The sequence below is a fragment of the Canis aureus genome, chromosome 12, assembly GCF_053574225.1.
Source record: "Canis aureus isolate CA01 chromosome 12, VMU_Caureus_v.1.0, whole genome shotgun sequence".
Classification (NCBI taxonomy): Eukaryota; Metazoa; Chordata; class Mammalia; order Carnivora; family Canidae; genus Canis; species Canis aureus.
The window spans coordinates 7,330,385-7,336,070 of NC_135622.1; the positions used below are offsets into that span (position 1 = coordinate 7,330,385).

General features: G+C 53.8%; 1 long non-coding RNA gene and 1 other non-coding gene across 2 annotated transcripts; one reads left to right on the forward strand and one right to left on the reverse strand.

Moving 5' to 3' along the window:
- Nucleotides 1-938: 938 nt before the first annotated feature.
- LOC144324609 (uncharacterized) lies at nt 939-3,871 on the reverse strand. Its single transcript, XR_013390044.1, has 2 exons — nt 2,926-3,871; nt 939-2,317 (listed from the first exon to the last, which is right to left on the reverse strand). It is a non-coding gene; the product is annotated as an uncharacterized LOC144324609 (long non-coding RNA).
- Nucleotides 3,872-4,803: 932 nt separating this feature from the next.
- On the forward strand, nt 4,804-4,962 carry LOC144281434 (U1 spliceosomal RNA). The gene has a single exon (XR_013349968.1). It is a non-coding gene; the product is annotated as a U1 spliceosomal RNA (small nuclear RNA).
- Nucleotides 4,963-5,686: the final 724 nt, after the last annotated feature.

A 5,686-nucleotide genomic window follows, 5' to 3' on the forward strand; every position in this document is an offset into this window, starting at 1 on the left:
CTGGAGCATCGCCCAGGAGCCGCCTAGCCCGGGTGGCAGGTGAAGGCTGGGACAACTTCCCGGCACCCCTGGCCCGGGGCTGTCCACGGAACTCCCAGGTCAAAAGCGTCAGGATTTTGAAATCCAGCGGGCGCCCCACAGAGGAGCTGTTTCCTCGGGATTGCTCTTGGCTGCGGCCTCTCCTCTGACCTCACTCCGAGCGCAGCGTCAATCCTGTTCCCTGGCTGGGAAGCAGGCGGGGGCCCGGCCCTTCTTCACAGCCCTTGCAGCCCCCCAGCTGATGCGGCCTTGCTGGGCCCGACATTCAGCGGCTCAGCGCCCTGCCTAGTGACTCCTCCATCCTCTCTGCTGCTCCTAGGCCGCCAGGGCAACTTTCTGCCCACACAGGGAAAGTCTTTCCCTGCCAGCTCATCTGGACAAAGAAATGGCCGTAGCCGACCTGAGGGTGGCCGTGGGACAGGGCACCTGGAAATCTTTCCCTTCTGTGTGGACCTTACACAGAGGGGAGCGCGAGGGCTCGATACCAAAGGTGGTGAAGGAGACTTGGCGGTGGGGCCAGGAGCCTCCATCTGCGCAGGGGGGCAGCGAGCCTCGCATCCTGAGCATCCTGAGTGCCGCAGCTGGACCAGGGCTGATAATGAGCCTCTGTGCCGGGTCCCGGCGGCGTCCCTTCCACTGGCCAGCAACCCGATACCCCCTGGTTAAAGCTCTTCACCGTCACTCCCACATTGTGGCCAAATGACTCCTGAGTGGAGGCAGGCCTGGCCCCAGCACTGGGTGACATGGAAGGTCCTGGTTGCTGAGGCTGACGGAGGCAGTTTCAGCACCAAGACCCCACAGTGAACTCCGTGTGGATAGGACACAAGGCCCAGAGACTTAGCTCAAGACCTCCGGTGAGTCGGGGCTTTTTCCCGTGACGACAGACGCCACTCGAGATCTTAGGAGAGGCATGTATTGTGCTACCAGGAAGGCCAACCAGACTAAGGGCCTCCAGAGAGCTTGGGGGGAGGAGCAGGCTGCGGGGGCCAGCAGAGGGGGCCCCACAGCTGGTGTAACAGAGGAGTGCAGCACGCACCTGGAGAGGCCTGGGGAAGTCAGCCCCTGCTGTACCAGCTGCTCCAATCGGGATTTCACTCAGATTTTCTGGGGCCTGTGCTGACAGGAGCAGCCCTGGGCAAACAGTGACATGGGCTGGCTCAGCGTCTCCTTCCCGTGTGCCCAGCGCCCTATTATTCCAGACAGCCCCCTCCCAGCCAGCCCTGTTCCCCACCGATGAATCCATCTTCTCTCCTGCTGCAGGGCAGTTGAGGAAGCTTTTTAAAAGATCTGGTGTCCTCTGTACCCCTCCCCAGCTCAATCTCCACCTCCCCAAACCCTGGCTATTTGGTTCGAGGGTCCTGGAAAAAGTGGTGCCCTAATCCAAGGGAGACAAATCAGTCTCTGGCAGAAGCATTCCCTGCTAGGTAACTGAAGTCTCTTTTTTGGCTGGAGGAGTCAGAAAGCATGCTGTACTAACCTCGGCCCTGTGTTTATTTGCCCAGATAACACTGGCAAATTCTGAGCAAGGAGCTACGGCTGCCCTTGAGGTCATTTCCGGCCCAAACTGCATGATGGCATCTTTACATCAGTGAAGGAAGCCGGGTGCAGAGGCCGTGTGTCCCCACAGTTTCCCCTGTTCCTAGGAGAATGGAATTGCATTAAGGCAGGTGTGTGTGAGGTGAGTGCTCAACAGTTTTACAGCTGTGGGGGTCGGTGGGGCTCCAGAGAGTGGGGCCCTCAGAGCCAGGAGGTCCAGGAGGCTCCTCTGCATGTCAGCTGGGGCATGTCAGCTGGGGCACGTCTGTGCTCTAGTTTCCAAGAAATACAAGACTGATTTCCTCCTCACTTTTGCAGTGTGTTTTATGGGTTTAGTACCAGCTACAACATTTGGAAATTGATAGAAAACTTAAGAAAGGAATAAAGATGTAACAGCACAGAAATCTAATAAGGCTAATGGCCGCGAGGGAACACGATAGGCAGTTATCTGGATTTGTATCCCAGGTCTGGAGGGTGGTGATTCTCGGCTAGGCCTTCCCCTCTTCCTCACTCCCTCTTCCACAGAGGACCCCTGCCCCACCACTAGCCCAGGACGGTGACTGCAGCAGAGAAAGGCAGGAAGGACCACTAAGGATGGCCCCTCACTCTCCAGGGCCGCTGCTTCTGGGGACAACGGTGTCCAATCCAATCCGTTTCCATCTAAGAGTTTGCTTTTAAAAACATGATCCATGGGCAGAAACTCTGCTAGTGTAGATTTCCCAGGCACCACCATCTGTAGGATCTAAAGAAGCAAAAGAAGGACATTCAGTGTGAGTCTCACCCCGGGCATCCCTCTGCCCTTGCCCCCAGTACCTATTTCTTGTCTGAGGTAAGGCTATGCGGAGGGGCCCTCCTGCCCGCATTAGGAGCCTGCCCAGCTCCAAGCCTGGACCTCTGAGCCGCCTGTGCCCAATGTCACAGGAGCCAGGGGATGTGGGCAGGGTCCCCATGATGGTTCTGCCTGACAGAAGAGCAGGCTGGACAGTCTGGACAGTGAAGAGAGACTCCACAGAGTGCCACAGCGACATAAAATCTTATTATACTCAATTATCTTCTTTAACCTTCAATTTGCAGTCAAGATCTTTAAAGGTCCTCATCTGCAGCATCACTGTCATTCATTCCATGCATCATTTTATAGTGCGTGATAGTGCAGAAGAGGAAACCTCACTGATCCCTCCTTTTCCTTCCTACCTGCCCTTTGCTCTCTAGTTCAGCCCTTTGAAGACAACCCACGTCACCCTCAAATCCATACTTCAGCCCTGTGTAGCAGGTATGCCAATTTAGGATTGGGAGCTATGCATTTGCTGTGCACAGTCTCTTGGTACCACATTTCCACAGTTTATCACAGACCTCTCTCTAGGGCCAGAGGGGCCTTGGGCCCAACTAACATGGCCACAGCTCCAGCCCCACCTGTGGGGCGAACATTCCCACTGGGATACACTGCAATGTTTCTGCAGACCACACTGCATAGTCACCTGTAATGAGAGACAAGAAGTAATTATCTCTACTCGAGATCACTACCCAAATCTCAAGTAGACTGTGTGCTTCCTGTGAGCAAGGCACAATTTGAAGTACTAAAGATAGACCAGTGAACATAAACAAAAATCCCTTCCCTCATGATAAGCCTATATACCAGGTATATATACCCTATATAAGGTATTCCCTCCTTATCCACACAGAAACGGAGGCCCAAGGAACTTAAGTCACTTGGCCCAACCACACAATTAATGGATGGCATGATAAGGATTCAGAGTCAGGATTCCAACACAAATTCATTGAAACCCAAGAACCTTCTTCTTCTTCTTCTTTTTTTTTTTTTTTTTTTTTGAACCTTCTTCTAAGAATTATAACAACTCCTACTCCAACCCCAAACAAAAAAGTATTGTTATCTCTCTCTCTCTCTCTCTCTCTCTCTCGGAAACAATAGACAAATATTTAGAAGCTGTTAAACAAGGATTAGTAAATTTGACTATCTAAAAATTCAAACCGGGATCCCTGGGTGGCACAGCGGTTTGGCGCCTGCCTTTGGCCTAGGGCGTGATCCTGGAGACCCGGGATCGAATCCCACATCGGGCTCCTGGTGCATGGAGCCTGTTTCTCCCTCTGCCTGTGTCTCTGCCTCTCTCTCTCTCTGTGTGACTATCATAAATACATAAAAATTTAAAAAAAATTAAAAAAAAATTCAAACCTTTTATCAGAAACAAACTCAGACAAACTGGGGAAGCAATTGCAGTACTGACAACAAACAAAAAGCTATTTTCCTTCATTTATAGAATTCTCATTAAAAAAAAGGTATATAATGGGAAAATGGCCAATGAACATTCTAAAAAATATTGAAGCTTTCTTATAACGAAAAAGGGCAAATCCTTATTTTTCCTTATTAAAATGACAAAGATTTCAAAAAAAAGTTTGATAATATATGTATTGTAGGAATGTACTTTAGTACAACATCTTGAAGAACAATTTGGCACATTCTTTTTTTAAAGATTTTTATTTACTTGCTAGAGGGTGAGAGAGAGAGAGAGAGAGAATGTATCCGTGGCTGCGCTTCCCTGGCTGGTGGAAAGTCCTTCCTCACGGTCCTCCAGGCTGCGCAGGCTTGTCTGTGCTGAGGGCTGTGCGTGTGCGTGTGTGCGTGTGCGTGTGTGTGGAGGGGTCCTGAGGCCGAGCTGAGGGAGAAGCAGGAGGAATGGTAACAAAATCAGGCTGGAGGGAAGGAAACAGGGGAGACTGGAAGGTGAGGAAGAAAGCCAAGGCAGGGAGAGGAGGAGGAGGAGGGAGGGAGAGGGAGGAGCTGGTGGAGGAGCGGCTGGAGCAGGAGGAGGAGCAGGAGCAGGAGCCTCAGAGCAGGAGCAGGAGGAGGAGCAGGAGCAGGAGCAGGAGCCTCAGAGCAGGAGCAGGAGCAGGAGCAGGAGCGGGAGCCTCAGAGCTGCGATCCTAGGGGGGGACCCAGGTGGGGCGGGGCGGGGCGGCGAGGCCGTGACGTCACGAGGGGCGTGTCGGATGCAAACGAGGCCCCGGCGGGCTGCGGCTCCCGGCGCTGGACTCCCCCGGGCGGTGGCGGCGGCAGCGCCCTCGCTCGCACTGTGTTCGGGAGAGTTGTGTGGGGGCTGAGGATGCTCGGGACAGGAGTGGGTGCGGAGGGTTTTGGGGTGTCGGCCGGGTGAGCGTGTGTGTAAGGTGGAGGCGCGCGGGGCTGCCGCGGGGCGGGGCGGGGCGGTGCGGGCCATACTTACCTGGCGGCGGAGACCCACGATCCCGCAGGTGGTTCTCCCGGGGCGAGGCTCGGGCGTTGCACGCTGCCGTGCTGACCCCTGCGGTTTCCCAGCGCGGGAGACTCGGCTGCGCAATTTCTGGTAGTGGGGCCTGCGCGCGCGCTCGCCTCGGCCGGCGGGTTTAAGAGTAGATGACGGTATTTTGCTTCGGAATTTTTTTTGGCTTTTTCGTGAGTGTAAAGCAGGACTCTGGACTCGTTAGTTGCGTTCTTATTGGGTCTGCCCGTGGGTGGCCCCTGTGTGCACGCAAACCCATCTTTGCTTCTCCGGTGGTTTAGTTAACAAGCTCTGGTTTCCTTTTTTTTTTTTTTTTTTTTTTTTAATATTTTGTTCGTGAGTGGTCAGCAGAGAAGGGGGGGCAGAGACACAGGTGGAGGAAGGAAGCTCCATGCAGGGAGCCCGACAGGGACTCGATCCCGGGTCTCCAGGGTCACGCCCTGGGCTGAAGGCGGCGCTAAACCGCTGACCCACCCGGCTGCCCCTTGACCCGCGTTTATTTTATTTTATTTTTATTTTTTTTAAATTTTTATTTATTTATGATAGTCACAGAGAGAAAGAGAGAGAGGCAGGCTCCATGCACCGGGAGCTGGATGTGGGATTCGATCCCGGGTCTCCAGGGTCACGCCCTGGGCTGAAGGCGGCGCTAAGCCGCTGACCCACCCGGGCTGCCCCTTGACCCGCGTTTAAAGAAGCACGTCTGTCCACTCGCGAAGGATCCCCCCACACACACACACACACTTTTAGATAGAATTTACATATCGTCAACACCTGTTCAGTACCACCTGGTTGTTCAGACGCTTTTCTCACCCACCCACGTTCCCTTCAGCGGCTCTCAA